We start from the raw sequence: 17,788 nt of genomic DNA on the forward strand, positions 1-17,788 counted from the left end.
CCCACCATCGCGGAGGAGGTGTTTTAATAACTTTTTCGATGCTCGCAAACAAATCTGTAATATTGTACGATTGCTCTATATATTTTTCAACATTCTTACGATATTTTGCTGCCTTGAATCAATTCTCACAGACATACGTATAATATATGAATACATATTTATAAACTTAAAACTTCATATACATAATAAATAAACAATGGTAGGTATATTGCTGAAAAGCCAAAAACAGACATATATCGTAGTAATACTAGTTAAAGTTTTCTTCTTTACTACTTATAAGAAGGCAGATGGTGCTCGTACACAATTTTCAAAGAAAAAAACACCCGTTTTAATTCATTGCAAAATGGATACAACATTCGTTACAAAATAAATTTAGAATTGGTAAACGAAATAGGATCAGGTAGAGTTTAGGGGAAAAGGTAGAGGAAACCATAGAGCAATAAAATGAAATACGGCTTGGGTTTTAATAATGGATTGCAAAGATTCGAACATTTCTTGAAAAAAAAGGTGATTTTTTCACATTAAGAGGTTATTCATTTTTTAGTCTGGCAGCTTTGATAGAAAAAAGGATTTCTGAAGTATGATAATAATAATTCAACTTACAAAGTAAAATTTGTCTCATTAAAAGTTTTTCATTTAGTTGAAGACAAAACAACATCTACTTCCTTTCAAACGACAACTTTTAGGTTTTTAGGCTTTTCCTAGAGCTATATTTTTTTTATTCGTGGAATTATTTCTTGATCCACTTTAAAAAAAAAACATGTCTCCCATTTTCTGAGACGTGTCGTGTGGTCACACGAAATGCGTACGAAGCGGATTTCCACTCCAGCGGCAAGGTCAAGAGCGACACGGAAGAGGGGTTCTGGTAAATTGTTCGCAAAGGAAGGCAATTTCAATTTTTGTGTGAAACTCGATCACATCTTAAGGCTAAATAAATTCAAACAAAGTCTGAGAAAATAGTCAGATGTACGAAATTGAAACAATAAAATTAATACTGCAACGAAAGTTGGTACATTTTTGACATCTTAACATAGACATCGAAGGTTGGCCATTTGCATGGCTTACGACCTGTTACAGGCTGGTTAAGTGATCACTTCACACACTTGTAACATTCACCAATTCTACATTCTAAATTCTATCTATATATTGATCAATCTCGTGACAGTATGAAGTGAATTCACAACAGCTATCTATGTTGGAATGTGGAAAGCTTTCATAAAGGAGAGACTTTTTTTATTTGTATACAAGGTCCGAATCCTGGATTAAATTCACATACTTGAAACCCGTCTGATCCACGATTTTATTTTTTTATGTAGCTTATAATTTGACCAGTTATTTTATTTTCATTAAACTTAAAGTGTTGCTCTAAGTTGGTGCTCAGATATCACAAATTTATATTTAAAAATATGGCTGACAGACATATCATATTAATAAAAATTTAGAATTTCCATTGATTTGTTATTCAATTCGTAAAAACATCAAAAATTGTTAAAAAAACAAAAAGATATAAAATATAAAATCTAAAACACCAGTTTTGTGTTCATAAATGGAAATACAATTAAAATTAAAGATCTAGGTTGATGTTCAGATATCCCAAATTTGTATCAAAGAAGGATACATGACAGACAAATTATTGGAAGCGAATTTTTGACTTTTTATTGAATTGGCATTTATTTTTTTGGAAAAATATCAAAACATGACATTCAAATATTTGTGAAATTATTATATTTATTTTATGACTGAAAAAATGGTATCATATTACAATTCATTATTATTCATTCCGCTACCATCGAATATTTGTTTGATTGAACACTCGTTCATTATACTTTAAAATTTATAAAATAAAATGAAAAAAATATCTTTTAACTTTTTTTCAGTTATTTTAGTTTTTAAAATTGTATAATATGAATTGGTCAAAAATATCAGTGTAAAATTTACACTGTAAATTGAAAATTATTTGGTTATGACATAAAAAGTATTATTTTAATACCGATTTTAAGTATCACATTCGAGGGTATTTTATGCAGGCTAAAAGCTTTACAGAACACGAGTTACAAAACATTCGTCGTTTAATCATAATAATTACCCCTTGATCTAAAAAAGTTACCATTCTACTTTTTTTTCAAAGTACATATGTTGATATCATAATTATTTTCCTAGTTTGGAAACTGAGCCTTAGGCGCATTTAGGGAAGGATTGCCTCAAATCAAGTTTGCAAATTGAGACCTAAATACTGAACTTCCTGTTTGTTGTCTGTCCCGAAAACCGGTAGAATTTAACATAAATATTATGCATGTATTCCACAAACGGTTTTTGAAAGGTGCGTCCGTTACTTTTTTGACAAGAGGTAATGACTATTAATATCGACGCATTTTTTTTATTATTTAAGAAAAAAATTAGGGTGTTTTAAACCCCCTCACCTAATTTAAGATAACCTTGCATGTAAAGCACAAACGATTTTGCTAGTAATGTTGTCAATATATCCATTTTTCAAAAAAAAACAGCATATCTTATTGAGGAATTGCTATTCACATTTTAAACAGATATCTAACAGACGTGAATCAATAACATAGGAAAGGAAAAAGGAAATCATTGGAATTTCAGAGTTTCAGCATTTAGCCCTCAGACGTATGTACAATCAGACGGCTGTTTGATTAAGCATTTTATGCACGTTCAACATTCAGCCCCCTTTTCAAAACATCTATTCCACTATAAGTACTTGATATTGTTTTGAAATCTGATTATTTTAACTTATTGATATAAATATATATATATATATATATATATATATATATATATATATATATATATATATATATATATATATATATATATATATATATATATATATATATATATATATATATATATATATATATTTTATGCTTATATGTTGGTTTTTGTTTTATTTACAAGTAGAAGAAAAACTATTTGTTTATTTTATGCTCGTACATGTTTTATTTTATCATAAGTAGATTATACAAAAGTACGCATATTGATAAATATTTTTAAATAATATGTTTATTTGTTGATAAACAAAAAAATCACACAAACTCTTCCATACCAGAAATACTTTCAATGCAGGATAGAACAAACCCCTATCAGCGAAACGATTTTTTATCGGTACCTACTTAAATTGAATATTTTTCTACTTATTATTTTGTTATTATTCAAGTTAAAGTCTTCTTGTACGTATAAACACACACACACACACACACACACACACACACATACACTCATACACACACATACACACACACCCATACACATACACAAAAACAAGCTTGGGTGACATCACCATCAATATATGAATGAAATCATAATATGAATTTCTAAAAATCAAAATAAAAACAGTGGTTAGTATATTTTTTTTCAATTATGAAATGATCCACAACAAAAATAATAAATGGTCAAATCCCAAAAATCAATGTGGCTTTTTTTAAATTTTTATTTTGATAATGTGTAGATGATTTTTAAAGTTTTATCGTTGCTGTGAATACATTGTTCGAAAACAGGGTGAATTGCCTGAAAATAATGTATCTACATATAACGGTACTTTCAGAATAAATTCACACACACTCTCGTTAATGCAGAACATACGTACCTTGTATTAAATCTTATATTACTAGTTCCAGAATGTAGAATTGCTTGAGATTAATTATTTTCTTGTTAGTTAGTTATCTCCTCAAACATTTTGGTTGAATAATTAACGTCTGATTTTATTGCTGATTATTTTGCTTCAATTAAATATTAATTGCATTCAAGTATTTCAAAGAAGATTATTTTGTCTGTTTATATTACAAATGGTCAGCACGCTCGGCTACCGTTCTGGAGGTCCCGGGTTCCATTCCCAAGGGGGGTGAAATAAATATAAGTGATTTTTCACTGTCATATTTATTCAATATTACCCTGGACTGGTACCTGAAGCGGAGGGTTGATCACTTTTCCTTCATGTGTAAACGATCAAGATAACACTGCGTTTATATGACGCAGTGCCCTATGCACCATTGGGGTGCGGATAAGGGTTTTATTATTATTATTATTATTATATTACAAATGATTTCTTCTTTTCGTCTTTCGTCTTCGATCTATCATCGTATTTTCATTTTTTGTATTTCTTGTATCTTCTGCTTTATTTTTATTCCATATTTATCAAAAGTTGTAAAAAATACACAAAAAATAATTATAACAAAACAAACTCATTTAGAAACGTGAATTTCGAATGAAAGAATCTGAAGATATTTATTTTATTACAAGTTTATTTTTTTATTTAATCTGATATCTTCACCACTGTTAAACATATTTAAATACACTGTTATTGTACATCATTTCTCTTTATGTAAACGCCTGCATGATGCGTTATTGATAAACAAATAATTTTAAATTACATCCATATCTACATATATAAATTCTTTAAAATTTCTAAGCTTGTGAAAATTTCATGATTGTGTACAGTAAGTAAATAGGCGTAGAAAGGGGCGATTAATACCACAATCGTCACATTTATTTCATTACTAAGCTTTCTGGGCAACATTGCAAATGGTCTCATTAAGGCTTTTACTCCAAATGGGCTCTTGCTAAACGCTTCCAATCGAGCCTTTCTTTGTGTTGCTTCGTACTTTATTCTCGTATCCCCATTTAAATATATATTTTCTCTCTAACAATTTCCTTAGTTAAACCACGAACAATCTTCACATTGATTCTTGTGATGGACACGTTCAGGACAAATTTGAATATCTCTACTTTTTACTACCTTTTGTATTTATAAAAATATGTATTTTGTAGCTATAAGTTGCCTAAGAAAATTCTTCTTGCTTATAATATACAAGGATTTATAGCATATTTAGTTTATACGTCTTAAAATTATATTAAACCTGTAAAGTTTCTAAAATAGCTACACTGGATTCAAAATGTTATATCAATCAAGATTTGTCTCAAAGTTCATTTATTTGTCTTATTTTTCTTACACCACTTAACCTTTTTTATATCCTATCGCTTCAACAATTACTTTTTGTTTACATTTGTATTGGAGATTTTTTCAATCTAAATCATAGCAATCCAAAATCCCGGAATCCGATAAGATTTTGAAGGAAAACACGTATAAAAAAATATTGTAAAAAACGCAGGCTGAAGAACGCATTTATTATTTCATACATCATTATAAGTATACAGACTTCCACGTATCGCCCTCCAAGGCAACTCTGAAGGACGCAGACCCCCAGGCAGACCTCCGAAAAGATGGAAAGACAGCTGGGAGTCAACATCCCAAGAGCGACATGCGGAGGCACAAACACATCCCTAGGATCTACAAAAAGATAAAGAATATTGAACTAAATTTTTTAAATTACATAAAAGTTTATAAATTATACAGTACTATACTTGTATTGCTACTGAAGCACTGTTATATTATATTGAAAAATGAAAAGTCGGCTAATCCGAATTTTTCTAAATCCAATTAGGTCACAACCCCATTTAAGTTCGGACTTCCGGGTTCCACTGTAGTAAAAAGGGATTTATTTTGATCATTTTAATAACGCATAATTTCCAAAAAAAAAATATTTGTATGATAAGTCGAAGATTCTTACGTTTTTACCAAGAGATTTGTACAATACATATTTATGAGCAGTCAATAATATACACTGCCTTGTACGATTATGCCCCTTGAAATATGTATATGTATCTTTATTATTTTTTGAAATCTCATCAAAGATGAAGAAGAATATGGAAGTCTGGGCATTTACGGGGCTGACGACCGTCATAGGCTGGTTTAAGTGATAACTTTACACACGTGTAACATTCACCAATTCTACCCATTATTGACGACCACACTACTCAAATGCCCAGACTTCCATATTCTTCTTCATCTTTGATGAGATGTCAAAAAATAATATGAAAATAACTCCTGTAATTGGAGATAATCCAGATTTTGTGAACAAGTATTTGGACACACTCAAAATGTTGTATATGTATCTACTTTGATTAATTGATTCGGCTTTAAAAATCCATAAAATCCATACATTTTTTATTTTAGATTTAGTTATCAAATACTTGTATCTCTTAAAATCTATTGTGCCACGTGTTTTCATGCATTACGCATCATTTTTAAACACCATATGAATGAAAATGATGCGGAATGCATCGAAACACGTGTTACGATAGATTTTAAGAAATAATGATATTTACTTCGTAAAACTTAAATTTAAAATATATTCAGATGATTTATTTTTATTAATACGTATCAAGTAGTGTATTTTATACATATGTATATACTTATGTAAAGTGGGTTTAATCTTCTTTGAAATGAAAATGATGATTACGAATAAAAAGTGCATTCAGTCGTAAAAGCACCAAAACTTTTTATTTCGTACTTTCAAATCAGAATACATGATATCGACAGAATCGATAAAGCACTTTCACCTAGAAATCATCAGAAATAAAATAAGTTAAAAAGCGTTGTAGAGCTTTGAAAACACAGTCACAGATGTCTCATTGTCTGTTTTTATTTTTTTTATTTTATATTTATTTTACACAGCTGCTGTGTAAAATGAACGTTTCTAAAGAAGTGTTACAAATTCTTGACTGTAATGCTTCGTTGTTCAATTTCGCTTGAATTCTTAGAGACATTTTAGTGAGAGCGAAGATTACACTTGTTTTGTTAAGAGGCGAGTTTGTAATCTCTCGAATGGAAAAGTATACATCGCTCACTCCTTTCAACAACGTCATAAATCAAAAAACTTTTTCAGGATATCGTTTTTAATGTTTAAAAATATAATAAAATGTATTAAAAGTAAATATCAAGCCATTTATTGAACTTTTTACTGTGTAACAGATCTTTTAAGGTAAAACCTGAATGTTTTTTCTACATTTAAAAAATATTTAAAAAAAAATTAAACAATACCTTTCCTTCAAAATGCAAAAACAACACTTTCTGCCCTGTAGCGGGTAAATATTAAGTTTAAAATATGCCGCATTTGCTGAGATATAGTACATTTTCTGGGCACTCCGAAAACATGCCGACAGAAAATTGACGATTTTTGACATATATGACATTGTTGAAAGTAGTGAGCGACATGTGCTTTTCACTCATTAAAATATGAAATTTCAACCACGAGCCACACAAAAGAGATATTTATACAAATCACTATTCAAATTTTACCTAATACTTTCAACCACAATAATTTACTCAAATTTGATACGATAATATTTAATTCAATAAAAATAAATCGTTAAAAAGTAATGCCATGCTACAGAGAGAAAATAATTTGATAATCTTTTAAAGTAAAATGTAAATGATCGTTTATTTAAATCTTCTTGAGTTATTTTTTCATTGATTGATTCGGCAGTCACTTTGTGGTAAATTCTGTCTATTTTTAATTCAAGTTTTACTTAGTTCATACTACTAATTACGGTATTTATTAAGTAAAACTTTAATTCGAAATCCTATAGTATTCTTTGGTGTCACTTAATTATTATAAATGACAGGTAAAAAAAGTTATTTAAAAATAATATATTTTACTGGAATAAAAGTGACATCTGTTGAACGTAACAGCAACACACGCAATACTGAAAATTCGCATATAACGCAAACAGCGTGCTTCTTTACAGCTACTGTGATATTTTCAATGATTTTGATTGTTGATTCAATGTTTTATATTCTCACTGCTTCAAAACAATTACCCATGTATATCTACTAGAACTTAGGTGGAACGGACATTGTATTAGTGATTTCTAAATGATTTTATATAATCAAAGGTTCTACATCGTAAGGGTGCATTTCAACACATGGCTCATGGCATACAGCGTGTTTCTTGGCAGCTATGGTGACATTCTAAATGTTTTTGATTGCATTGTTGATTGAAAGGTTTTTAATTTTTTCATTGATTCAAAAGAATTATCGTTGCGTATCAATAAGCATTTATAGAAAAGGCGTTGAACTTGTAATTTATAAATGATTATGTTTAATCAAAGGTTCTGCATCGTAAGGGTGCAATACAAAACATTGCTCATGGCGAACAGCGTGTATCTTGACAGCTATGGTCACATTATCAATGTTTTTCTTTGTATTGTTGATTTAATTTTTTTTTTATTGATGGAATGGACGGTGTAGGTACTTGTAATTTCTAAAGTAATATGTTTTATCAGAGGTACTACATCATAAGGGTGTTTTCTTTATACAAGTTGTCGTATTTTGTTGTTGTCTTTCTGCATCGATGTTAGGACTTTGTGCTAGGTTGTGATTTAAGGTTGTTTTTTTTATGGTTTGTTTGGATTTTATAGGTCATTTTAACAGAAATCGCAACTTATGTAAGGGTTCCATAATAGAATGTAGATGAATAATGGTCGAATGGGTAGTTCGATGACTGAACATATTCTGCAAACGCCTTGGCAACGCTCCGTCTCTGTCTGCTGTGCTGGTCGGGGTTGTAGAGGTGACTGTGTACCGGTCAACGTCGGATTGGAATCGGATGTATCTGACTAATTGAACTAAGTTCTAAAACCACCAACAAAAAATCTTTAATTAAATTTGAATATTTTCCTGTAATAAGTAGAGCAGACTCCTAAACATTTCCGCTCAGGTTTCTACTCTTCATTGATCGAGTGAAATTTTATGGTGTTACGCAAAAAAGATTCAGTCCACAATTTACTAAAAAAAAAATCAAATATGTTTTGAGCTAATTATGTAATATATGTTGTATAAATGTGGCATTGGGTCTTGAAAGTGTATTGGTGGTACAAAAAGTTTTCAATCGATTTTTTAACAACAATAAAAAAACAACATTGTAGTTTTTTCCACATTAATTTTATTTGACCAGCAACCAGGTTTCGTCGTAAACGACATCATGAGACTGGTGTGAGGTTAGACAAAATTCTATTTTATATACGCAATAAGGCTAGGGTTGAAATCCATGATTTTTTTTTACCAAATAATTTAAATTTAATGAGTTTAAGTAAGTATTAAACGAGAATGGATGTGTATGCACCAAATCATGCCTGAAACTTTTTGCATAACTTACTTGTAACTATTATTATAAAACAATAGGTTCTTATTAAATTATTTAAAAATCTTATAGTATATTGAATAAATTTAAAAAAAATCAATCCAGTGTCTGAGAATAAATATAAAAAATAAAACACTCTCCTTATCATCCATTGTTTACTTTGTGTAATACCACTTTTATAAACACTTATTCGTGACAACCGGTTTTGGAAAATCATTCCATCGTCACATTTTTAAAAAAAATAAAACTTTGAAAGATTTTGAAATATTTTCAAAACTGGACTCGAGTTTAAATTTAGTTGGGTATTTATTATGGGTAAGGCTTTATTTATTGCTTTACTTATTTCTAATTTTTCTAGACAAATATTGTCACGAATGAGTGTTTATAAAAGTGGTATTACACAAAGTAAGGAGAGTGTTTTATTACCATACCACAAAGTAATCAATGCTTTTAATATACAAAATATATTATTTTTTGATATCTCATCAAAGTTGAAGGAGCACATAGAGGTCTGGGCATTTACATTTATTTTTTCCCGTAAATGCCCAGACTTCCATATTATTCTTCATCTTTGATGAGATATCAAAAAATTATTTGAAAATAACTCCTGTAATTGGAGATAATCCAGATTTTGTGAACAAGTATTTGGACAAACTCAAAATGTTGTATACAAAATATAAATAAATTGTATTATTGTAGATTGGCTCAGGTTTGCATCCAACATTCGTTCCCCGTGTCATTCCTCTGGCCCAAACAATTAATCATAGTATGTTTATATCTACCTACCATTATCTATAAAGTACCTTCACATTTCAAATGAGATTGAGGCAGATTATAATGTGTCCCTTTCTTAAAATTTTACGTTCACCGCGCAGTGCGTGTTACAATTCTGGTTCCTATACCGTTAAAAGGTGGACACTTTAAATAAATCTTAATTTTCAACCGATATTTTAGGAGCTGATATCGATAACCGGTATTATTAGAATAACCCATTCCGCTTCAATAAAAAATGCCTTTAATTTTTACTAAATATATATTTTAATAAATAAATATTTTTTGTTTTTTAGATTTAAACTTTTAATTTCTACTGAAATTTCTTGGAGATAAGGTTTCTTAGTAACCGTATCGACAGACGTAATATGTCAGTTATCCTATCACTGGTCATTTTTTTTATAAACCTATAAATATAAGTGTTGTTTTATAAATTAATTTTTGTTAGCATGTTTGACATAATAATGTAAAAAAAAATTTAAATACAATGTACAAATAAAAAAATAAAAGTTTCAAACACTTACAATAATAAATGTTCATAAATAAATATAAAAAACTTATATATTTTTTTTATAAATACGTAGGAGTACTTTAAAACATTTTACTTAAAAAACATTTTTTAGCTCCTACCGCTTTTTAATTAAATGACGTAAACACTTGTTTCGAGAACTACAGAGTTTCCCATAAACAGATATACATAAATATCACTCACTCCTTTCAAAAAAGTCATAAATAAAAAAACTTGATTTTTCGGGAGATCGTTTTTAAAGTTGAAAAATATTGAACAATGTTTTAAAAATAAATATCAAGCCAGTTATTGAACTTTTAACTGTGTAACAAATCTTTTTAGGTAAACCTGAAAGTTTTTTCTCCATTTGAAAAATATTTAGTACATTTAAAAAAATAATTAAACAATATCTTTCCTTCAAAATGCAAAAAACAACACTTTCTGTCCTGTAGGGGGTAAATATTTAGTTTTAAATATGCCTCCCTTGCTAGGATATAGTACATTTTCTGGGCATTTCAAAAACATGCACACCTGAAAATTGACGATTTTTGATTTATGACGTTCTTGAAAGGAATGAGCGATATATAGAAAAAGTTCTTTTATTTGAAAATTGTCTTTTTTTCAAATTAATAAAATTTACATATACAAGTGACATATTTTTATACTTTAGTGATAATTTTATTCCAAAAAGTTTATACAAAGTCAATAAATAATACTTATAATATTCATAATTTTTATCAACGGTTGGATTTCTAACAATTAGTTTTAAAATGCTTTGTCTTCAATAAAATACAGAAGTGAATTTAACGTTTTTTTTTACTACCGCATTTCGTATCATGTCGAAAACGTTTTACATCGCTTTTACATATGAATATGACATGATCAAATGATTACTATGTACGGTTTTTAAATTATTTTAAAACAATATACCGCATTGTATCAAAAATTAGTCATGCGAAATTTACGGAAGAGAAAATATTTATTCTTAAATTTTTAATGATTCAAAAAAGTTGTATATAAATTATTTTCATTTCCTTTTGAGGATAGAGGGGGTCAAGTAACAATAAACTCGTTTGGATAAAAGCCACAATGATCTATAATAAATGCTCCGCATGTCTTCAAATTACATTTTTTCTTCTTTGTTTTAGTTCCGTTCCACTTTGTGGTCATTTTTTCATTTGCATAAAAACGTTCGTCAAAATTACTATCAACCAAACGCATTAAGTGTGGATTAATCGGGTGTCATTCCATAATGTAGATTAAAATAATTAAATAATAATTTTAAATATTTTTTTTTAAAATTAGATGTTAATTCGTATTGACTCGAGTCAAGAGTATGTTCATAATTTAGTGATTATGGAATATCAAGAAACAAAGAAATAAAAAGGAAACGTGACGCACAGATGATGACTAGGTGACTGATATGAGAACAGTACTAAAACCGTAGTACTTAATAAACAATAATATAAACTAAGTGGAATACTTATTTTTTAATTATTAAAATGTTACTTTGTTTTAAAATCACTATAAATATTTTATTTTTACTTAATTATAATGTCTACCGGTTTCGAAGCTAACCGGTAGACATTATAATTAAGTTATAATAAAATATTTATAGTGATTTTAAAACAATGTTACATTTTAATTATAAAATGGAAAATCACAAAGTTAGTGCTTCAAATAAAAATTATATATATTTTTTTCATTTTACCCTTATCCGCACCCCATTGTGCATAGGGTACTGTATCGTAGTGAGGCAAAGTTATATTGATCGTTAATTGCATGAAGACAAGGTGATCAGCCCTTCGCTTCTTGTACCATTCCAGAGTGATATTAAATATAAAGTATGAGAGTGAAAATCAGCCATATTCATTTTGGGAATCAAACCCAGGATCTCCATCACGGTAGCCAAAAGCGCTGACCACTACATATACCACGGACATGTACCACTACACTACGGAGTGTATGTAATGATAGTTAAATAATAAAAAAATAAGCTTTTAAAGTAAACCACAAATAGGAATAAGCTCTAAAACTTATAAAGTTGGAGCTATGGTAAGTAAAAACATCGTAAGCGGTGTTGCATAAGCCGCAGTTAAATTTTAGAATCACTCTAATGTAAGGCGATTCTAAAATAAATAGCCCTATTATACTGGATAGGTGACCGTTTATCTCCCTGCAGATTTTCAGCTTCCGTAAAATACGTTTTTTACTGTAATTACAATTTATTGAAATAAACCATTTTTATTGATTTATAAATTTTTAAAATGTAATATCTCAGAACTTAAAGGGGGTTAATACCTATGAAAAAATAATTTACTACAGTAAAAATGAAACCCGTAACATTCCTTTAATTGAAAAAAAATATAACTTACTGGATATAACATATAATTTAATAATGTAATATACGATTCCAATTAATTTTACTCAATGGTGTAGTATCTTGTTGAAGTAATTTATGCTTTTATTTTCATTCCCTTATTTATTATTTTATTATTTTCATTTACAATGGTATGAAATGGCATCCTTATACATGTGTACATCTACCTGCGTATTTCAAACGTAAATGTAGGAACCAAATATTTTTTTCTCAAACTCGTTATTCATAGAAGGTGAATGTAATAATAATTGTCATCATACAGTCCATACAATGGAATGAAAAATACTTCTTAACATTTTTATTTTATTTTCAATTAATTTTGAATCATTTATTCTTGGTAAAATGAAAGTTTAATTCATTGAAATAATTAAACGTGGAACTGATGGATTCCTATTATACAAAAATTGTTTGTGAATTTTGAATTTGATGGTAATATTTTAAAAATCATTGGTTGTTGGTGTCATTGGTGATAATGCAGATTTTTTAAAATTTTCTAAAAATTAAATTTTCTTATAATGTACTATTTATGTTTGAAGATTGTCATAAATGAAAAATACAACAATTTCAAAATTATTTTTATGTATTTTATATTAAAATTTTGATTCTATTGTGTTAGTATTATATATGTAAAATATATTTTATTAAACCATATCCGCTCCCAAAGTGGAGCACATGGAGTCCACAAACTGTCTCCAGGCTTTTCTATCGGCTGCCAGCTCCCGTGTATCCTCCCAAGTCAGATCCGCGTTCTGAAGTTCTGACGAGAACTGCCGACGAATTGTCAGCAGTGGTCATTCTGGGCGGGGTAAACCTAATGCCTTGTAAAAAAGGCAAGCATTGAGTCTTTCAGGAGGCATGCGGAGTACATGGCCAAGCCAACTGAATCGCCTTTTGAGACCAAGATTTGCTACGTTTTTACTACGCTTAATCTCCTCATTCCTAACAAAGTCAAACAACCGCACGCCTTAAATTCTCCGCAGACACCTATTCTCAAAGCTCAGTACAAGCTGCTCTGGGCCCTTGTTATGTATTTCACAGCCGTATAAGAGAACAGGAGCGATGCAGGCATTGTTTATTTATGAATATATATATATATATATATATATATATATATATATATATATATATATATATATATATATATATATATATTTTAATTGTGACAATTGTTTCGCCTTGTAATGGCATTTTAATACAAATAACATTGTTAATGTAAAATAGAGTTCTAAAAGTTAAACGCCAAATTTTTAAAACTTAAAATGATTCTCAAGGGCAAAACAAAAGAATGACATTGCATTGCCCAGAATCCCAGAAGGCTGGAATTGGAGTAGGGAAGATGTTACACACAGCATAGGACAAGGAAACATTTAAATATCATTTCCGCGTATCCAATTATAACAAAGGTTTTTTCGATGTATAATATATACTCATTTTTCAAACTTCCAAATGATGCGTTCGAAAGGAATTTTCAAAGGTAAAAATGTATTTTCAAATTGTAAAATATATTTTCTTTCTTTTCATACCCAATCGTCCATAGAACATTGCTCCGTTAAAAAGAAGTTCTGATCTTGATCGTTAACTGCGTGAATCCGAGTTCATCAATCCTGCGATTAATGTAGCAGGGATTATATTTAATGCATATGAGATTTAAAAAAAAAAACACTCAGATTTAATTTGTACCACGTGGGAATCGAATTCGAGACATGCATTTTGGCAGCCAAATAACTCTACGTAGGTGGAATATACAAAATTATGAAATATCATTGTCTTTAAAAATTGTTTTTTAAAAAATAAAACAAATACTGTCCGTTCATATTTATTTTATTTCATTTATTTATGTTCATATTTATTTTACTTTATACATATTTATACAATATTTATTTATTTTATTTATGTTTATATTTATTTAACCTCTGATTTGTATTTAGTTAGCCAAAATAACAACTAGAGGTAAAAATAACTGTAGAATCACTGTAGAAAACAATAGTTATACATAGTAAACATCGTAACAATAGAAGCAGAGGAAGATCGAGGTAAACTCGGCATTTAAAAAAAAAGTATTTTAAAAACTTGATAGTGGTTGAATGTGGAAGAGGCGAAGATTGTGTGCAAAGACATGTAGTGTTCTATTCTATCCGCCTAACCTTGCGGAAAATCGGCGTGATGGTTTGTTGGTAAAAAATAAAATAATTGATTTGGAGTTACATAGTGAAAGCTATCTTTGTTTGTCTCCATAGTTTAATTAAAACTGCTTTTGTCTATTGTACTGTACTGGGGGCTGCAGGTTTTTTTTTTTAAGATATTTTTTTTTTGTTTTTATTATTTACACAAATATTTCAATTTCATACTATTTCTATGAGCCTAAGCGACTCATTATTCGAAATAGCTATCAAATTGTGGTAAAGTGGATTCGAACCGAAAAACTCTGACTTTAGAGTCCGCGACACTAAGCACGGGACCACAGCCCGTTTGATTCTGAGAGGGTCATTATAAGTGTTTTCATACCCTAATATTTACACAATATTACCCTGGACCTGTGCCTAAAGTGCACTAGTAATATTCATACAAGTATCAATCCACCACACATTAAATTTTATCTAGCTCTATACACTATTAGGAGTGGATGAGGGTAAAAAGAAAAGATAAATATTTTTTGAAGCAGATACACTCTCGTTATATATTATGTTGTTGTTACACAGATTTCTTAAAAAAATTGCAACAAGGATCTACAAAGCCATTTTTTTCTGGAGTTGGTTCCTTGTTAATAAAGTGATATAAGGGTTGGTTATTTAACGAGGAAAAACCTTTATATTTCTGCAGTCGATTGATGTTGATATTCCATTGGATTTCTAAATATCAAACGTTTCAGATGAATCAGAATATAAAATTATTTTTTCAACAATGAAAACAACAATGGAAAGTATTGGAACGGTAAATAAAACGTACACGGTGGCATTACTGGCGTACAAAATGGAAGATATAAATGTGTTTTTAATGACCTACTTTAAAAATATTGATTGAATTGGAAAACTCTTTCAAGGTGATTGATATAGATGTTTAACTTTTATTATATGAAAAAAATATTGAAATGCCTGTGAAAATAGTACATAAAAAATAAAAATCAGTATTTAAATCTCAAATATGTTTATATGAATAAAACGCATTAACAATATTTTGAGTGTGTCCAAATACTTGTTCACAAAATCTGGATTATCTCCAATTACAGGAGTTATTTTCATAATATAAGAGTTTCTGCTTAATAAAAAGCTTCTTTACATCTCACCAATAGATGTCTCTAGTGAAGTTCTAGTGATTCAAGAACAAGGTTTCTTAATTGGTTCATATATATAGAACTTCCAAGAATTTGAGTAGCGTGGTTGTCAATAATTGGTAGAATTGGTGAAAGTTACACGTGTGTAAAGTGATCACATAAACCAGCCGATGACGGTCGTCAGCCCCGTAAATGCCCAGACTTCCATATTCTTCTTCATCTTTGATGAGATGTCAAAAAATAATATGAAAACGCATTAAGTGGTATATTCAAGTGTTTAATTTAAAAAAAAATCAACATGTCATTCCACAAAGTAAATGCCGAATCAATAAATAATATCAAATATAATATATACGCTAAAACAAAAAGAGTATATTTTTGAAAAATCTGAAGAATATTTTGTTAAAACTCCTCCAATACGATTTTTATTTTATTTTATGGAATAAACCGTCTTATTATCATTTTATATCACTATCGTATTGATGTTTATAAATAAATATAAAATCATAACGAATTTTTGAACCATCTAATTTAAATATTTGATTGAAATGTGATTCGTCCTGCATTTCAGGTACCAGTTTAGGTTATTTCATAAATACATATTTACACATTTATCTGACGGTCTGCGTAGGAATGTGTGTGTGTGTATGTGTTTATAAATATAAATATGTATATATATATATATATATATATATATATATATATATATATATATATATATATATATATATATATACATATAAATATATTTATTTATATATATACATTTCAGACAAACATGTTATTCCACTATTTTTCCCATTTTCAAATTAGCCGGGTACACTCGAGGTCGTCTATAACTAACAGTTGCTGTTAACACACTGAGTAATAGATTACGCTCATAACGGTCTTCATAATTAAGGAGTAAATTTTACTTAATTGAATTAGCATAAATTATTATAAATTTCCAGGGAGATTTATCAATGTTTTTCAATGAACTTTTTTCTTGTTTCCATTGGCATTTGCCCTTTTATTATTCATTTTCATATCAGCATAACGTTTTGCCTCATGTAAGATTCCAAAGTAATACATTTTATATTGATAATAATTGTTTTCATGAAAAGGTATTTCAATTAATTAATGTAAAGTTATATTGTTATTTATATATCATTACTTATTTGAAATTGAGAATTAAAATAATGTAATTAAAAAAAATATATGAATGAGGGTAAACTTAAATAAGCCTACTTTTAACAATATTACTATTATGATTCAACCGTCTTTATTACTCATTTTCATTTTTTTACAAATGTAAACCATAATAATTTTATTCTAATAACCTGATGATGGAATAATTATTCTAAAACCAGTGGTCACGAATTATTGTTTATAAAAGTGCCATTACACAAAATTAACGATGAACGATAATGAGAGTGTTACCACAAAGTTAACAATACTTTTAATATACAAAATATTGACTTTAATTAACTTTGTTATTTTCCATATTTCATAAAGGTAAGAAAATAAAAAAATATTGACGAAATGTAAGAAAAATCACTTCTTTAAGTCAGAATTCTAAAAAATTTAGATGTGTGTCTCGAATATTTAATTAAATAAAATCAATAAATTACGGTTATACAAAAGATTCCTAATGAGGGTGTTATCGCCCCCCAGAAAGCACTTAAAAGTATTTCAGAGGTTATTAGAGAGCCTTAGAGACAGAATTGTAGACTGGGATGAGGGCAATATTTTTTTCTTCCCATCTCTCAATTGAGAGTTATTCTGGCATTTTTCCCTCGTTATCAGAAAATTTTAGCATAGGGGCCCTACACTAAAATTACTTGAGAACCAGTGGTTTCTATACTTTTACAAGTCACAAA

Source organism: Brachycentrus maculatus, unplaced genomic scaffold, assembly GCF_059751285.1.
Source record: "Brachycentrus maculatus isolate JH-2025_06_01 unplaced genomic scaffold, ASM5975128v1 h1tg000102l, whole genome shotgun sequence".
Classification (NCBI taxonomy): Eukaryota; Metazoa; Arthropoda; class Insecta; order Trichoptera; family Brachycentridae; genus Brachycentrus; species Brachycentrus maculatus.